This window comes from Falco naumanni, chromosome 8 (genome assembly GCF_017639655.2).
Source record: "Falco naumanni isolate bFalNau1 chromosome 8, bFalNau1.pat, whole genome shotgun sequence".
Classification (NCBI taxonomy): Eukaryota; Metazoa; Chordata; class Aves; order Falconiformes; family Falconidae; genus Falco; species Falco naumanni.
This window is the reverse complement of record NC_054061.1, coordinates 5,549,642-5,568,624: the sequence shown is the minus strand read 5'-3', so window position 1 is coordinate 5,568,624 and position 18,983 is coordinate 5,549,642. Positions and strand designations below refer to the sequence as shown.

Below are 18,983 nucleotides of genomic sequence, written 5' to 3'. Positions count from 1 at the left end.
TGGATGCGCCGCCGGGGGCAGGCGCGCGGCAGCCGAGCGGGACCCCGCGCAGCGGCGCGGAGCGCGGCGCGATGAGCGTGGGCAGCGGCGCTGCCACGGCGGCGGGCACCGCCACCTCCGCCCTCTGCCTGCTCCTCTCGCTGACCGCCGTGGCCGTCTGCCTGCTGCTGGGCGCCAAGACGGCGGAGCTGCAGGGCCGGCTGGCCGCGCTGGAGGAGCGGGGGGCCGGCGGCCACGGGCCGCTGCTGGACGCGCTGCAGCCACGCGTGGAGCAGCTTTTCCGCGAGGTGAGTGGCGGCGCGGGCGGGCAGCGCCCACGGGCCGGCGGCACCAGCGGCCCCTCAGCCCCGCAGCCCCCCACGGCCCCGCAGCCCCCACCGGCGGGACCGGCAGCTCGGGGAGGGGGGGGCGCTCCGGCACGGCCAGCCCGGGGCTCGCTCCCCGCCGCACCGGCCCCTCTTCTCCCCGGGACACCGTCTCCCTTTCCCCAGCGCGGTCCCCGTGCCGCTGCCGGCGCCAGCAGTCGGGCTGCGGGGCAGAGCCCGCGGGGGCCGGAGCGGCGGGTGCCCGGGGGCAAAGGCCAGCAGCTTGATGTCGGGGGACATGTGGCTTTTCCCCTCATTGCATTCACTGGCAAAGGTAACCCGAGTCCTTAGGTACTGGTTACATTTGATGTAACGGACTATAATTTCTTTGTTAGAAATTTATGAACGTGATCCCGGTTATCGGGACCGTCTGTTGGGACGCATCATGTGCCCCAGAAGTTCTGAACTGATTCATGGCAGGTAGAGAAGACCAGCAACTAGTGCCTTCACCGTCAGTCCCGGGGATCTCTAGAATTACTCAGTAAAGATTTCCGTGCCGAAAGATTTCTCCTACTTGGAGAACAATTATCCACGCGGATGCCCTTCTCCAGAACTAAACCAAATCTCCCATGGGAGTAGTCCGCTTGATCCCAGGGTTCTGTTTTCCCTGGACACCGGTGTTGAAGTTCTTTTTTGCAGCCCTTGAGGGGCTTTTTCCAGGTGGGGAGGCGGGGAGGGCTCCCATCCCTTGAAGGTTCCCGCAGTTGGGTTGCTGGGGTTGTGTAAACAGTGGCTCACAAAGTGCAGCAAGATTCCAAGCGGCTTGCGGGGCTGCCGCAGGACACTGCCGAGTGATTGATCCCAACATCTGGGAAGGTTTTATACTGGGATTTTATTAATGGCCAGACTGGGGTGCACAACACGGCGCTGCATTACAATTGTCACAGCCGTGAAGCCTCAATCGTGCAAAAATGTGTTTGCACGCAGCGCCTTCCAGCTGTGAGCAGCTCTGGGGACACCAGGGGGGATGGAGGCAGCTCCGGGGGGACGGCGAGACGGTCCCTCGGTCCCTCGTGCTGCCCGCTACTGCTGGAATTCTGGTGAGGAACCGCCGCCGCACGTCCATTCTCCTGGAAACTCAGCTGCATTGATGTGCCTTGATAAAAGGGAAATGCCAAAAAATATTTTTCTGAAAACCCTGAATACCAGACCAGAGGGGTGCCTGCGAGGCATAATCACAGAATCTAGTTAACGTGTTTTCTCCAGGCAGGAATTAGCCTGCCAGTCGTGGCAGCGGTTCTGTTCCAATTACTCCAATAAATGTGCGTAGCAATGGGAATGGTTTCTGTGGCACTGCCTAAGATCATGTGCAACCTCTTGCTGAGATTTAGTTAAGTGTGGAAAGCTTGTTTTGTACTGGGAACGCTCAGATGGAGATTGTACAGGGGAAAATAAAGCAAAACCACATAATTGGGTTTCTAATGCAAGAGTGAGCTTGTTGAAACGTTTAGTACGACCAAACTTTTGTCGATACTGAAAACAAATTTTGAAACGAGTAACAGATTCAAGGAATGCGTGGTAGCGATTGTGCTATCCATTAATAGTAATTTTAAATGAACTTCTTTGTTGATGTTGAGGTTTCAGAAACTGTTTCTTGACCAGCCTCCTCTCCGTCACATAAGACCGCTCGCTCATCGGGCAGTTCTGTCCTCTCCGTGCTTGAGAGTTTCTGGAGAGCCAGAGAATATTCCCATTGTCATGAACTTCAACAGATGGCTGGGGTCAGTTTTTTTGTTAAATTCTGCGTTGGTCCTCCTTTGAAGTTTACCACAATATTTCAGAAGTGAAACCAAAGCTGCATACGCTCTCTGTGCATGACCCAGCATACTTTGTTCTCTGTTACTACCCAAAAAACATTACTCCATCCACCAGTCTAGGGGTTTGCTGTTGTAATTTATCGCAAAGCTGTGTATAAAGAGCAGCAAATACAACATCAGCATGCTGGCTCTGTTCCTTTTAGGGATGTTTAAATGTTTGGCAAGTAAAAGAGGATAGGAAACAATAAAGAAAGGGTGAGCGTGTAGTTAAGGCAAAGAAAGCCAGTTTGGACAACTCGGATTTAGTTTCTGGCCCTGTGACAGGCATCCGTCTAACTTTGGAGAAATTGCTGATTTTAATATGGCAGGACCTTGCCCTTCCCTTGGCTCTTCCTTCAGCGGGACGTGCTGCAGGGTTCTGCTTTGATGCCCTCCGAAACGTTTCCAACGGCACGGTCTGAACGTGGCAGCATCTCCACTTGCTCTCCGTCAGAAGCCCCAACGAGAAGCGTGTCGTTTTCATACCGGAGGGAAAATGGGAATGGGAGGATTATAGAAGCATCCAGTTGTTGTAAACAAAGCTGGACCGTTTCGTTCACAAAGGATTTATTGTCCGTGGTAGGCAGAGAGTGTCCAGATTAATCAGTTTCATGACAAGAACAATTCAATGGGAGAACAGAGGCCTCGCTCCAGGATTCAGATCTCCTCTGCTGTTCCCAGTGATGCCTGCTGAACTAAAAGGATGGAAGAGCTTATTTTCATTTCCTCGAGCATCTTTATCATCCAAATTACTTTAAAAATAAACAGATAAAAATGGAGCCACTCTCTAACATTCAGACTGCAGGTGGCTGTCAGAAAAGTCTCTTTAGATACTTTTTTTGCTGCTCTTTCTCAAGGAAAGCCTCTGTTTTGCAGAAGGCAGCTGGGATTGTTCTGGTATTTATACTTCCCGTAGAACAACTTCTCTGTCAGGTGCTATGAAACAGTGTTGATACTTTCAGGACCTCTTAGCATCACACCCAAGCAGCTAGGAGAGGAATGCGTAAGATTTCAGCAAGAGATAAAAGTACTTAATCCCCGGAATAAAAGGAAGATAACCTAATTCACAGGTAGCCTAATTCCTGAATAGTCCACAGGGTTCAAATATTTGAACATAGACTGGGTCATCAGCTGTATAAAATTCAAGCCTGGACACCCTTAATTGAATAAGTACTTTGAATTTTCTCTCTTTTGAAATTATCAGATTGTTGGTTCCTCTCGGTAAATGCTTTAGGTGAGACAGGGCATTGAGTCCTGAAGGCGACGACTGTGGGTGCGGATGAGGTGTTCCCACCCTTGCTGGGCTGCCCCAGCCACGGAGCGCTGTGCCTGAGCTAATAAACTTACCTGTCATCAGGGCTTATTAACTTGGGCTTGGCAGTGTCCTAAATGCAGGCAAAACATTTTGGTTGGCTTAGAGAGCAGGCAGAGTGCACTCACATCTGTCTGCAATATGCCACGTTGCTTTAGTGTTGTGAATTTTGACGTGTTCTAGTTGCCCCACTGACGAGTTTTTCACTGTGGAGATGGAAACACGGGGCTTTGGGTGGACCCGGGGGTGGGTGAGCACCCCCATCTCGCTGGCTGTGCCCACCCCACTGGCCGTCATTTCCTCATCCCTCTCCTAAGGAAACCTGTAGGAGCCTGCATAGCATGAATTTTAAGTACAAAATCAGCCAAATCAGGTCATCTCTGTTGTGCAGATACCACCCTGCTATGTCAGCTGCAGGGTGTTTGGGAGCAGCTTTGCTGGCGGTTGCAGTGGGGCTTTGCCAGGGCATTTGCCCTGTGTGGGGTGGGCTGTGGCAGAGCAGAGGGGCTCTCCCCAGCGCTTCTCCTGCCACCAAACCCGCCAAGATGATGCTGACATCTGAACACGGGATGGTAATAGCTGCTCAGGATGAGTCCAGCCCACGGGGCTTTTGGGCCGTGTAGGAATCTGCCTGCCCTGTGCGAGGGTTGCAGACTTGCTAAGTAGCACTAAGAAACATTTAATATTTTGTGTGCTACTGTGGCACGGGGTATTACCCAAAGAGGCTGAAGGCCACAGGATGAGACCATTACCTCTCACTGGAAGGAGGCGTGCTGGATGGTTTGGCTGTTGGCATGCACGTGGCACCCACGTTTAGATATATATAACGTGTTTTCTAAGTGGCTGTTTTTATTCCTCCTCCAAACAGAAACTGGGTGAAGGACTAGCAAAGCTGCGGACGGCGAGAGAGGCTCCATCAGACTGCATGTGCCCCCCAGGTAGGTGCAAACGTACCGGCACAGCCCACGCCAGACTGCCCGGGAGCCGCCTGCTCGCTGCACCGACACCACTGAGCTCCTCCTCTCCTATTTTATATATTCCTCCGTAACAAGGAAAATGCCTTAAGAAGTGTTGTTTTTTTTTCACGCTGAAGCACTCTGTTGTGCTTGAGAGTGTTAACTTCATCCGTTGCCTTGCTTTGGCCTGTTTACAGATAAAGGAGTTTGAGGTTTGGACAAAAGCGATGTTTGGCTATAAGAATAAAAGAGTGAATGGCTTCACTCTGTTGTGAGCCCTGGGTGTTGGGCCAAAACAATTTAGAAGTAGTAACAAAATCGCTGGGGCTTAATGCAAGTGTGATAATTAAAAGCTGCAGCCTCTCTGCCTTTTAGGAGGGTAGCGAGTTCTCCGGCGCTGCCTTGCTGTACGAAAGCTGTCACTGATTGTTTAAATTTCCTCCCAGAGTTTAATGAACTTCTTAAACTGTCAGAACTTCCTGTTCTGCTGTGGAAGTGCATGCTCCTTGGAAACAATAAACAGCTTAGATTAGTTTGTAAAGGAATCTCATTTATAGAAATGCTCCGTTAAGTGCGCTGCTGTCATACTGAATGGCATGAATGACTTTGGGCTGAGGCACTTCAAGCCTTTTCCTTTCTGTTGTTTTTTTTTTATTATTATTCCTTTCCACAGAAGTAGCAGAAGATGGGTGAAAGATGTGCAGTGCTTTGATGGGGGAGAACGGATAGGCCTGTTACAAAGCTTTGCAAGCAGCAGATAGTTCAGTTCTGGGTTTAAAGAAAAAAAGCCCCAACATTAAGTGCTACGTGTAGATGCATAATAGGCAAATGGTCAGTCTGAGTTTTTCCTGCCACCCTGGATACGAATCCTACCAGAACACACAGCATTAGTCCATACTCACAGCACAAAAAAGATGGACTTTTTGCCCATAAGTTTATGCATAATAACCTCGGAAACATTTCAGTAACGATGCTTTTAAATGTGCGGCTGCAGTTGTACTTGCTGGTTTTCTAGCAGAACGCTGCTATGGATGTCCCGTACGCCTTGCTGCCTTGTCACCAAACCGCGTCAGCTGAGACTCAAACCATGCTTGTTTTCAGCTTATTTTCGGGTGGCCAAATCAGTTTTCTCCCCTCTGATGCACAGACCCAACCAAGCCATCAGCCTCACGGAGCTCTGCAGGCTGCGTCTTGCTCCGTTCTGTGCAACCGGGGCACTACTGATGTGCTTAAGTGGTCAAGAGGCTTTTCCTTTGCTCTGCAGAAAGCAATTGGGATTGAAGAGGCTCCTTTGTGGCCAGGAAAGTCCCAATTCTGTTCCGGGTCACTGGATTTGCCAGTTGCTATGTTTGAGGGATGGGGGGAAGAGAGGAGGGGGAAGGTTTTCCCACGTGCTGCTGAAATACTCATTACCGTCATCAGTAACGAGTTTGTGAGCCGAAGGAAGGAGAAGTGATTTCCTGGTGAGGAGGAAATTTTGCATCCGTGGCTGCTCCTGGCTACCACCGCTGGGGAGCGGAGCACTGTGCTAAGGCGAGGGTGTGCTGCTGACCGGTTGTGAAGCATTTTGGCTATTTTTTGAGCAAATCAAAGGAACCTTTACATGTGTGTGGGTTTTTTTCCTCCTTCTCCTGAAGAAGGCTTGAATTGCCTTCTGGTTGGTAGTCAAAGAGCTTGGTCTAGAAACAGCCTGAGAGCTTGTGACCCTCACTGGCATTTGCTGCAGAGCTACACCAGGTTGCAAATTCACAGCTAAGCTCCAGTTTGCCCGTGTGTGTCAAAAAAGCAGCCCCTGGGGAAAAGAAAATTTCTCCCTGTGGAGGGGATGGGGAGATGGAGAGATCCGGCCCTGCTGATGGGCAGGGAGCCGGGAGCATGGCCAGCATCTGCAGCCCTGGCTGCAGCCCCGCTCCTGCTTCCCCAGGGCAGCTGGAAGCTGGTGGGGACGCTGAACGCCTGGGCTGGGGGGCTGGCCTCCTCCAGAAACCCTGCTAAGCAGCAGAAGACATCCTTCTTATTGCTGGGTTTAAAGCAAGCCCACCAGAGCACTGCCGGTGGCGGTGCTGCCTGCATCGTATGCTGGTGCGGTGCCTCCTTGGGGGGGGGGGGGGGGGGCTTGCTGCCCCAGGGCCCACGGGCAGGGCCAGGGGCAAACTGCCTGCCCAGAGCTCGCCCGGCCAGCTGGGCTGGCTTTAAACAAGACCCATTTTTCCTTGAAGCGAGTTCATTTGGGGGTTTTCTGGGGTTTGAGAGGGTGGGGTCCGTTGTTTTTAGGGGATTGCTTTGATGAAATTGACTTGCTGTACAGTTTGGGACTGGATGACTGTGATCCACTGAAAAGTTAAGAGGCTCGAGTTATTTCAGCTATAGCAAAGCCCTGAATCAGTGCTTGTGAAACACTCAAACAAAACAGAATACACACACACACACACCCCCAAAGGAAAAACAACAAAACTGACCCATTTTGTGCTCTGCAGTACGTCACCTATCTGGCGGTGGGGCTCGGGGTTATCAAGCAGCTGTTCTGAGGTGGGACCCTGCGCTGGTGGGGCTGGGGGCTGGTGGCCAGCAGAGGGGGCCCGGCCGTTTCGCCAGGGCCTTGGAGCCATCCCATCGTCAAGGAAGATCATCATAATTCTTTAAAAAAGCTTAAAATAATGACTGTTCTGACTGTGACGCTGGGCAGGCTGCGAAAAGGTGTCTCCGCCGTCGCTCTCGGCGTCTGCGCGCGGCTGTGGGTTGGCTGGTTTGGCGTTAGTTCTGCAGCCAAAGCGATGGGGAGACGATGACGACAGCTTCGCGTGGCTTTGGCTCCTTCGTGGGTTGGGTGTTGCTGTGGCCGAGGGTGAGGAGAGCATCGCTGGGGGCTGGGGGCAGCTGGAGCGGGGCTGTGCCGTGCCGGGACCCCGCTGCGGTGAGGAGCGCAGCCCTTCGGCCCCCTGGCTATTTGGGACGGGGGCCACAGCGGTTGCATGCCGCTGGCACCAGGCAAGCCCAGGACAGGCTGTCCCCATATGTTGGCTCGCTGTGAAGCAGCAGCTTAATATTTTTATTATTGTCGTTCCCTGAGCCAGGCCTGCGATGTGCTGCAGAGGGGCCCCGTAGGGCCAGCCTCCCTCTGGGGGGCTCCCGGCCCCGCACAGCCCTCGCTACCGCATCAAACCCGGCAGGTGCAGCAACACTTGCTAGCGTGGCACGTAGGACAGCCTGGGCCGATGAAGGCTTGAAAGCAAGACTAGAACTCCATGCTTGCAAAGTTTTTCAGGTTTGGTTTTTTTTTCAGTTTTCCAGTTGCGTGGCCTCTGGCTGCCTTTTTATTTTTTTTATTACTATTTTTTATTCTTTTTTCCCCTTGTATTTTTAAGCACAGTCTTTTGAAGCTTGAGGTGCAAAAGGCTCTTGTTAAATACAGTATTTGCCACGCCAAAAGTCTTCAGGGTCTGCGAGAAGGTCCCTCCAGAGCTCGAGGTGCTGGATGTACCATGCTAGAGCCTGGGAGCAAATGTTTCCTTTTAAATCCTGTGAAAAAAGGCTTGAACCAAGCCGCAGTCCGCAGAAAATGCCCTGCCCAGCAGCTGGTCCTTGCTGTGTTGCAGACTGAGGGTGTGAAGTCTCCAGCTCTTTCGGCTGCTCTTGCACTGCCTATTGCAATGTACACATTGTGTTCCCATGTGCCTTTTTATTTAACAGCCCCTCCCCAGGCTTTGCACTCTGGAGCCTTAATTCTAAATTTCCTGGCTGCTGGATGATGCATATCCCTGTCTTCATCTCGAGCTTGCGCTAAGACAGTGTCATATGCTTTTGTATGTATGTATATATTACAAAACAGTGTTAAATGTTCAGTGTAGTAATGTGTTGTTCCAGTTAATATGTGACAAATATTTCCCAATAATGGCTTGGCAGCGGGACGAGCGGAGTGGTACTCCAGCCTGCAGGACGGCGGATTGCTCCATTTCTCAGCAATTCAAACCATGTGTAGTTGGGGAAGCTGATCATTTAAAATCCTCCCTACCTCTGCAGAGTCGGCAGCTCCTGAGGCACTCTTGCTGCGCTTGTTATTATTTATACAAATTTTAATTTTTTACATATTTTTTAATTTTCATTTTTACCCTAACTGAGACGCAGGGATCAACTTTCTCCAGCTTGCTGTGGAAGTTTGGCACGGTACTTTTTGTGGTTTCCAGCAACTTGAAATATCTGCCTAATTTTTACTGGTGTAAATGTTGTCTTCAAGTGTCACTCGCTATCTGCCTTCTCCCTGGCGTTGTCTCCCCAGGTAATTAGCACAACAGAATTTCCCTAATTGCTAGAGATCAAGGAGGAGAGGCTCTGCTTGCTTTGTAGTCCTGACAAACGGCAGATGTTTTCCAGCAGGCCAAATGGGATGCGCTGAGCTCCGTTGAGGCTGGCTCTTTGTTTCGCGCTCTTGCGTGATAGCAGCTCTCCATTACTGCTCTCCTTTTACACGTTTCTGAGTCATGAGTCCTTCAGGATAGTTAAATAGATATGGGAAAATATCAAATGAAAGCAAGTATTTCTTCTTTAAGTAAGTGGCGATCTCTGCTTTTGTGAGTTGCTTTGCATCTACTGAGCATACATGTCTGAAGTATTCCTCACTGTCACCTCAAAGGACACTTTTCTGTCTACTAAAACCATTAAAACTCAGTATTTTTCTGTACTTTCTATGATTTAGAATGAGACAAAGAGCTTTAAAACATCTTCAAGTTTTAAAAGATTTCCCTCAATCCTCTTTGCCTCAGTTTCCCATGCCCTGGCAGTCACTTTGCTTCGGCAGGGTTTACTTTCTTGATGTGACTTTGCCCCCAGGAGGCAAGGATGTGGAAATTACAGTGTTGGTATAAACAGGCTTGCACTGAAGTTACACATACAATCAGAATTCTCTTTTGCACGGAAAAGCTGGTGCCAGGAGTTTAAAAAATGAGCCAGGAGCCAAGCGTTAAAACATCAAAATAACGAAGAACAACTGGCTGGGAAGGACTTTTGACAAATGGTGCCATTTAGATGCAGGCACTTACTTTCTCTTCAACGTGTTTTCGAATGTTACCCCTTCAAAAATACAATCTGATCACAAATGTTAGCAGCTTTTGGAAAAATGGTCTTTGAGCATAGAAATTACTGCTGGCTACCTTCCATCAGCTCCTTCCTGGCGACCATTCCCCAGTCCCTTTCGGATATTTGCGGAAGGCCCCGAGGACATCTGGAGCTGTGTCTGCACGCCACATGTGCGGGAGCTGCCAGCCGCCTTCTCCCGGGAGCTACCTGGGATGGGCACGGATACCGTCCATCTTCTTTACCAGCAGGTCCCGAAAAGCAGCAGAGTGGTGGGTCCCCGTCCCAGCCTTGGGAGCCCTGCAGCTCTGCTTCGCGAGATGTTTTGTGGCTTCAGGACTTTCCGCTGATGGAAGCCTACGGGTTGGGGGTTGTTTTCTTGAGTGGTTGAAGTAGATGGAAATAAATGGAGGAGAAGGGAGTCTTGCTTGGTTTGGCATCTCCTCCCAGCCGTACGACTCGTGCGTGTGTTGTGCGCTGCAGGGTGCCAGCCGCCAAGGGGCAAGGAGCCCAAAGCCCCTCTTGGAAGCGGAGGGATGGTCTTCTCGTGGCCCTGCGGGTTGCTGTGAGTCTGGAGAGGGCCGCTGGCCGGCACGGCGGCAGCAGCCAGCTCTGTCATGGCGGCATCAGGGGGGCTTCTGGTTGCACCGGTTTGCTTTTCCTGATTGCAGAGGTGCTTCTGGCACTGCTGGGCGCCCCTGCTCGTGGCGGCGGGGGGAGCAGCGGGCACAGGCAGGAAGGCAGCGAGGGGGGGGTTCAAGTCTGGGGGGTTGGGGGCTGCTCTCAAACCAAGCTCCCCGGCACGCTGGCGCCCGAGGGAAGGCACCTCCTCAGCTCAGCACCCTTCCAAACACCCTACTGGATCAGCTGCTGTGTCAGCCAGCAGTGACATTTAATGTCCCGCCGAGGTGACATTAAATGCTGGATGTGGCCGGGACTTTGTGAGGCAGGAAATCGCGTGGCACCAGTGTTATTCCCAGAGCTGGCAGCGCCTCTGACACAGAGGCAGGGGCATGAGCTAAAAGGCAGTCTGGCCTTAAAACCACTGGCGCAGGGAAATGGGCCGGAGCCATCTCCCAGCGAGACTCTGGCAGTATTTATCCTGGTGGCGTTTGGTGCAGCTCCGGCGCTCGAACACGGAGGCTCAGAGCAGTGCACCAGGAACCAGCCCTTTCCCAGCAGCATTCGTCTTTAGACCACTTCAGCAAAAATTAATTAAAACTGGTGACATCAGTGGGGGAAGGCTTTGAAAATTTATTTTTTCTAAGTCTGCCAAAGTTATTTTGAGTGTAATGAAAACTACAAAAATAAACCTGATGACCATATCCTCTGTGAGAGGCTCTGTGTAACTTTATCTTTGTCTCGACATATGAAGTCATTTATCTAGGCACAGATATTTTGTGCTGCCAGCCCCTTCAGCGCTGCCTTTCCAGAGAGGAGGCTCCGGAGCAGGTTGGTTCAATGCTCATGGACTGACTCACCTGGGAGTTTCCCATCAGCTTCCAGTTGGTTTCCCCCTCTTTCTTGTTCAAATGATGGATTGATGTCACCCACGTGAGCAGTGACTTGGCTTTGCAGAGCTGATTACTGAAAATAGACCGCAGTTGGCGTGGTACCTGCTGCATCTCCGTGCCGTCTCATTGAGCTGGTGGTGCCGTCATCTCCTGTCCGTCCTGGGTGCAGCAGGATGGGAATGTGTTGCAAACCCAGCATGCTTTAGGTTGATCTTATCGTTAATGCAGTGTTGATAGAAGCAGGTTTTAGCACAGAAGTTGGTTTTGGGCAGTCAGCTACTGCCGATGTGTTCCTGAAGCAAAAGCTGCTTTATTTCTCTGCCACCAAGAAGCTCCAGGCTGATGTCTCATGACTTGCGTTGCAGAAATACATGCTGCGTAGGAAGCACCACCACCTGCGCCTGTGGTGGGGAGGTGCAGATAACAGGCAGCCAAAATCCAGCTGGAGCAGAGGGGCTGTATGGCTGTTAACTTGTCTGTTAACCTCTGTTCTTGCTGCACTGGGTGGGTGTCGCTTGATCCTTCAACAGATATAGAGGAGCCATCCCTCTGGGCTCTTCCAGGGAGTGCCAGCCCAAAGGCTGGACAAACAGCCCCATCTGCCCCACCAGCCTCTGCCCTTGGCTTCCTGCTCGAGAGGTCCCGGACTGTCCATAAACCTGGATATCCGTAAACCTGTTTCGCCATTCATAAGACCAGAAATGTTGCTCTCACACTGGTGCTGCTTGTTTGCTCCTGTTTTGTTGCTCTAAGACATGGTCATTTGTTTTACTTTGTAGGGTTGCCGGTAGGTGTAGGGCACTTTAAAGAATCCAGATATATCTCCGTCACTCATATCACTCCAATAAGGGCTGGAATTAATGCCCAATGGCAAATCTATCAGTAGTGTTTGGGTTATTTTACAGATTTCTGGGCAGGAGAGTCCCTTTCAGCTCTTGTTAAATAGAGTTTCCTTAAAGGAATGTATTCCTCTGAACTCCAGCACCTGAATACCATGCTTTCGCATTCCCAAATTTGCTCATCCTTTAACCACCGTATTTTCACAGGAGGGAGGGAGGTGACTTGGAGAGTGAGAGCCAGAGGTGGCTGTAGCTGAGAGTTCTAACAGGATTTTAACCAAATGATTATGTTGCAACAGATGCTCACCGAGAAGCGTGGCTTGCCTGGCTTGTGCGGGCAGGGCTGTGAATCCAAATGCCAGCCACAAGCGCGGATCGGTGCGCTTCTCTCTTGCCCCTCCGCTACCAACCCAAAACACAAGCCAAGCACCACCAAGTGTGCCAGCTGGGATCATTCCTAAGGCTCCAGATGTTATTTCAGCCATAAAAGCAGAGAGAGATCAGGAAACTTTTGTCTGTTTTCTCAAAATACATGTCAGTTCACTGGGAAGATGCAAAGAGGTTAAAGAGGGGAACCTGTAAATGTGGTGAATAACTTCTAGGAACAGCTTGGAGGCAGTGAAGGCAGAGAACAAGAGTGGGTCACACCTCCGAGTTGGGGAAAAGTGTCTTTAGATCATTAAACATTGTATAACACAGCTTTTGGGGAAGTTGGCTTGAGTGAGCTGTTCGGCTGAGCCAGTGGTGGGGAGGAAGGAGGTGGGATGCTCTTTTGCTGAAGGGTTTCGTAGCTGAAGCTGCAATAACCTTACGTCATGAAAATCCTACTTACGTCAGAGTCCTCAGCAGCTGCTGAGCTTGGTATGGGACCAGGGTTTACCTTTATTGCAGCAACGGCAGTGAAATTTACTTAGCACGTCTGATACGCAGAGCACCCAGACTTTGCTCCATGGGAAGGCAGTGTGACACCCGCCGGTTTGTCCCCAGATGCGTTAAGGGGGTGGCAGTTCTGCAACTGTGTGACCGAGTCCTGCACCTTCGTTTTTCACGGGGCCTGTCCGGCTGTAGGAAATCACTGTATGAAGCGCTATTTGCAGAGCAGGCAGCGTGGAGGACTTGGCTAGGGGGTTGTCCATCCGCGCCTAGGAGGAGGCAGCGCTGCTGCAGTGGGGTCCCTGGGGTCCCTTGGCCCTGGGGTGCTGGGGGGGGTGGCAGAGGCTGGGGTTCTTGCTGGGTGGTACCGACCGTCAAACTGACCTCACCACGCTCGTGCACGAGGTACACCGGTCTGTGAGTGACAGATCCTCGTGGTGACACGCTACAAGAAGCAGCACGAGGAGACAGAATCAGCTGCCGATCTTTTTTTAATTGCACCTGTCCTGCCATGGTAAAACAAGACAGTAAAAAGGCTGGATTTCTTTCTGCTTTTCTAAATCGGACCCAAGAGGCAACAAGTCTCGTCATTTCCCAGCTATGATCCCATGGTAATCCCGCCACCATCCCACCCCGGGGGGAGGCGATCGGCTCTGCAGGCTGTGGCTCAGCTCTCCGAGCACAGGCACGGTGGGCACAAGCGTTTGCGTTAACGCAGCCTTGCAGGTTGCGCTCACACGGGTTAGTGACCTAATTAAACCTCCACCTGTTCTTCATTTGTCACCATCAGTCTTTGTTTTATCATGTGGCAGAAGATACGCGGGTGCCAAGGTACCCCTGGACACTGGAATTTGGCCGCCAGAGCAGATACAATGTGCTTCTTGGGTTTCATCCCTGTGGCAGATGGATCGAGCTCATGGCCTTTTGTACGAGCGAGGCCAAGAGCTGCTGGCAATGCCCCCTGCCCAGCGAGTACGTGCTCGTCTGCTTTTTTTAACGTGACCTAGCGGAGCAAGGAGAAAAAACTGCATGTGCGGGATGGATTGAGTGTAGCCAGGGTGCTCACGGAGAGGGCTCCAGAGAGCTCGTCGTGGGGCTAAATGTTCACCCGGTACCAGAAGCCCACCTTTTTCTATGAGTTGGAGTTGGGGACGTATTCCTGAAAGACGTGACATTCGTCTTGGTTGGGTGGGGATTTGGGGCTGCATTGGTTGCGTTTGAAGCTGTTGTTCATGTTTCAGGCACACTTTTATATTTGGTCTGTGTATGTATTTATTGAAGACATTGAGAGAACTTGGCTTCTGCTGAACGATGCCTGCCCTTTATGGTTTATTTTTTCAAAATGATTGCAATCATGCCAACACTTGAAGGCCAAGAAAAACCAGTGATTACCTGGGGATGGCTGTGTAACACAAATTACTTTTTAACCCTCTGAGTGACCCCATGGCAAGAGCCACTGACCCCTGATGGCATGGGACTTTGTTCATCAGAAGGTCCCCTTAGCTGCAAGTTGGCTGGGACCATTTATGTCGAGAAAACTCCAGTGGTGAACTTGGCTCCAGCCCACGTGTGATGTTTCCTACACACTTGCAAGAAATCCTACATTCCTCCCTTTCCTTCAGGCTCTTTGGAGCATGACCGTGGTCGTTGGCTGTGCAAGCAGCACGTGGAGGCAGCAGCCCCTCAGTGGATGTCTTAAACTCAAGCTCTGTGCACTACATAGAGATTTTACCCCTCATGCCCCAGGCTCTTGGGCAGCTTCCCAGAAAGTGTGACACAGAGAGGGAAGTATTTAGAAAGAAAAATTAAATAGGTTCGATGGAGTTCCCAACCATCTGTATGCTTGTGGTCAGACTTCTGGAAAAAAAAAATGCTAGTAGAGATGAGGTCTATCAGTGTAGAGCATCTGGAAATGTTTCTTTCTGGCTTTAGTTTGTCTGGGTTTTCTCCCCGTTTTGTGCTGTCTCTGAGCAGTCCCTGTTCATGCTACTCCAGCGCGCAGCATGCTTGGTGCAGGAGGATCGAGCAGGTTTGTGCTGCTTTACTGCTAAGAGAGATTGAAGAGCTTGGACAAGATGTTGAACAGATTTTTTTTGTGGGTTTTTTTTTTCCCCAGCAGATCTGTCTGGAAGATGAGAACAGTTGGTATTGATATGTTCTGCTTCATATTTTGGGAAACTTTGGCAGTAACTACTACCAAATAATGATGCTTCTGGGTCCCTATTGTGCAAACATTTAAATATGTTCAACCATGTTGTGCAGAGACCTTGTCAAGAGACTAACGCGCCGTCCCACGGGACTTCAGAGCATGGCTGATTGCAAAAATGGATCTTGATAAGGAACTCTTAGAAATATATGTTCTAAAGCCTGCCTTTTTGGCTACTGGCAACTGCTGTCGGCTTCTCTGAAAACAGCTGGTTCTTTATGGGAGGGGGAGTAGGTGGGAATCGTGCTGATGGTAGTGGGTTGTGTGCTGTTGGTGTGGGCGATGGTGCTCCTCTGTGCCACGGCTGCAGGGACTTCTTGTGTTCATTTGCTGCTTTAAATTTTTGTCCTAAACTTTGCATCCTAAACCGCAGCTTTTCCAGCTCAGTCCTGGAGGGCTTGAATCGAGGGTTATCCACGTTATTGGGGTGACCGCTGTGTGGGGGTCTGCCCCTGCCCTCGTCTTGGGCGCACACCAGTCCCATGCTGGAGCATGGTGCGAAGGCAGAGATGCCTTGACCCTGGCCAGACGTTGCACATGCTTTTCTGCTGCATTTTCTATTTTTTATTTTTTGGATTATCTATTTTGTAGATCAGGACTGTATAAATACCTTACTTTAATTCCAAAGATATGATTAAATTCCCCAAGAAGGGGTGTTCAACTCCGACCTAGGAGTCTATGCAGACCACTGTGACTTTAAGGATAAAAGCACTGTATTTTAGTTCCTTGAGGGTTGTTTTAATGTGAATTAAGCCAGACTGTAAGGAACTCCATTTCATTTTCAGGCTGAAAAGATTCACAGTCTTTAAACAGTTTCTTCACACAGATGTTAAGGTCAGAGTGCATCGGTGCTTCGCAGCATCCCCAGGCACTCAGTCGTGTCCCGGTGCCGGGGGCAGACGGCTGCGCTGGAGGTGATCAGACACACGTATCTGGAGTATCTGGAGGGGCAGCAGTGCCACCACCCCCCTGGTTTGGTTCCCCTTGGTTATAGTGACACAAAGACACATTCAGGCCTTAGATAAAAGCCAGGCTTCTCCGCTTTTACACACACACACACAAACAACAAAAAAAAAACCTAAAAACCAAAAGGCGGGGGGAGGGAGGCTGTGTTTTGTTAAAGTAGGGATTTGGGATTTAACAAGAAAAAAACCCCAAACCTCATTTTTTTGAATTAACGAGGGGGTCTGAAGTTGGAAGCACCCCTTCTCCATCCCTCCCACCCCATCATGTCAGCGGACATTTCCAACCCCCTCCCTCCCTGGGAACAGCCCCTCTTTCCTTCAGCCCCGTGGTGGTATAAGGAGGAAGGGGGGTTATATATTTATACATATATATATCCCCTATATAATCCCCTGTATATGGGTGTATACTCTGTAGCGTTTGTTCAGTGGCAAAGCAAAGTGCAATGAAAGCAGAGGAGCAGGGAGTAACAAAGGCGTTCCCGCTCCTTGGTGGCTGAGTGCCTGTCCTCGTTTCCTGCGTTTTATTCTGGGCTTTGCCTGTTGCAGGTTTAGCTGCTCGCTGCTCCAGGCGGCCCCTGGCTGACTCCCAGTCTGTGCCCAGAGCTCGTCCCCGGGGGGTTTCATTGCAGGGAATGGGTGACGTTGGGTGGCTCTATCCTGATTTTAAGCTGGTGGTTACGTGTTGCTTGAACCCAACAGACTGTTTAGCTATTTTGCTTTAAAATGGGTTTGATACTTAATTTTGGAAGTGTTGCCCATGGCTGTACCACTATTGTGTGTCTACGTGCCACCGCAACCCTGAATTTCAGCTGCTCCACAGGGCGAGCTCCGTGCGGCTGGCAGCAGCCCCATGCGGAGCCACCGTAAATGAACCAGCGATGTCAAACCTGGTGCCGATGCCCTGAGGAGTTGGGCCTTTGCCACCAGACACTGAAAACACTTGCCTTTTCCCAGGTGTAAAATCGTGTGCATTTAAGGGAGAGCAAACGCACGCATTGAAACGGTGTCATTTAAGATCTAAAATGCCGTTTTGTAGCGTCATCACACTTAGGAGTGCTTTATTCTTTAGCTGACGGCTGATGTGTTGGCAGCCCGGCAGGGAGCCCTGAACCTCTAAATGACTCACAGCATCCTTCTTGGGGCAAAATAATAAAAAAATACTTGGTAGGCTTTAAAACTTAATTTTTGTTGAAGCCTTTAATGCAATTTAAAAAAAAGACAAATGTATGTTTAAAAAGTGATGAAATAAGCAACCCTTCTTTTAATGGTATAGCTCATCGTTGCTCTTCACAGCAGAAGGAAGAGCAGCGCTGGTGGCCAGCTGGGAGGCGGTGGAGCTGTACTGCTCCAGGGCTGTGACCTTGGAGGGGCTGGGGTAAGGACCTCCCCACCTCACCTGCAGCTCCAGAGGCACTGCCTGCAGGCTGCAAGCTGGAACACTGAGCCCCTATTCCCAGATTCTCCCCTCTCCCACATCCCCACTGCACCAAGGAATGACCCCCAAACTGGCTGCTGCTTCCTTTGCAGAGGAGCCAGCAGGGACATCAGGAGCATCTCTCCCCTCTGAACAGCTCAGGGAGAGGAACAGAAGAGGCAGGAGGGTTGTTCCTCCTCTTCTTGCAAAGGGGAGCTTTGCTTGGTGCGTGCTTTTTCTCCGTGCCCACTCAGCCCGTTAAGGAGCAGTGCTGTCACCTGCGGTTGCTGGTAACTGCACACAGCTGTGGCTCCTGATGCACCACCCTCGTCCCAGGTGCATCTTGTGAGGCTCCTCCTGCCCCCCGGCAAAGCAGGGGCTGGGAGGGCTCCTGGGAGGTCTCACGGTGATCCACTTGGACCCTGCACTCGTGGGGTGCTGCTGCACCGTGGAAGGGGCTCCAGGCTGGTGGGACGTGGCTCTGTGCTCTCCGTGGCTGTGGTGAGTCTTACGGCACTTGCTGTTTCTTGGTTCTTGGAAGGTGTGGCACAGGGGTGGGTTGTCAGTGCGTGCCCACGCTGGGGGGGGGGGGGGGGGGGGGGCTGCCTTTCAGCCTGCGAGTGGGAGTTCTGTACAGGTGTCTTTAAAATACCTGAGTCCCCTTGCCTTTTAAAATACAGGGGAGGGATTAAGATGTTACAGGAGCGAAGCTTGTTGCAAGTAGGCAGTAAGGCAGAGGTGTGTGTAGAAGAGCTTGTGTAAGGTCTGCTCTGTGGGGAGCTGCTGAAGGAGCCTGGGTGCTGCTGTCCGGAGAAGTCCTTTATGCTTCGGTGTTGGGGGCAGGAGGCTGTAGCGAGGCTCTCCGTGCCCTCTCTGCTGCAGGAGGTGCTGTGCTGCCCCAGGGGTGCTTTTGGTCTGGCTGGGGACACAGGTGTGCTATTTTGAATTCTGGTTTAACTCATTCCCTCTGGAGCTGACAGCAGCTTGTTGCAGAACGTGATGTAATTGCTGAATGGGAGAAATGTCTGACAAACGTGCACCTTGAGGAGAATTCCTTAGCAGGAGGCTGAAGTGACCCAACTTCAGGTTGTTAAACCCCAGGATGCTTCTGAGGGTTCCTCACCTTCCTGGTTGTTTTTTTTATTGCTTTGCTTGTGTAAATATTGCTTTTTTTAATGTTGGAATGGCTGAAGAGCTGTTGCTTATTCCCTCACCCTCCTGAGCAAATGGTTCCGCTGGAGTGCCCTGTGAGCCACCACTTGTAACCCAGGTGGCTTGTCTGCAAAACCAGAGTCCGAGTAGTTGGGAAACTTTGAGATGGTCGTTCCTCGAATGCTCCATCCCGGGTTTCCATTTCATCTAGGGGAGCAGGGGCTGAGCCTGGCGGTTGGTGCTGGTGGAACGGGTGACATGGGGCTTGTGTAGGAACCGCAGATGAAGTACGGGACTGTGATTCCAAGCAGGTGACTTCTAGAGATGGAGAGGTTTTCCGGGCAGTTGGGGGGAAAGCTGGCAATTACACTAATTGGCTTCTGTTTCTGGCAGCCTTTCCAAGTCGGTTATGTGACTGTGCTGTTGTCTTTGAGATTCCTCCTCCCCTTTTTCTTTTTTTTTTTTTTTTTTTTTTTTTTGTGTGGAATGTCTGTATTGGGGCAGGGTGGAGTCAGACTAAG

General features: G+C 51.0%; 1 protein-coding gene across 1 annotated transcript in view; it reads left to right on the top strand.

Moving 5' to 3' along the window:
- The first annotated feature begins 4,389 nt into the window (after window positions 1-4,389).
- Window positions 4,390-18,983, top strand: part of COL23A1 (collagen type XXIII alpha 1 chain) — a 184,680-nt gene continuing 170,086 nt past the window's right edge. The window contains exon 1 of the mRNA XM_040603911.1: window positions 4,390-4,411. The gene's annotated coding sequence lies outside the window, so the exon portion shown is untranslated. The remainder of the gene's footprint in view (window positions 4,412-18,983) is intronic.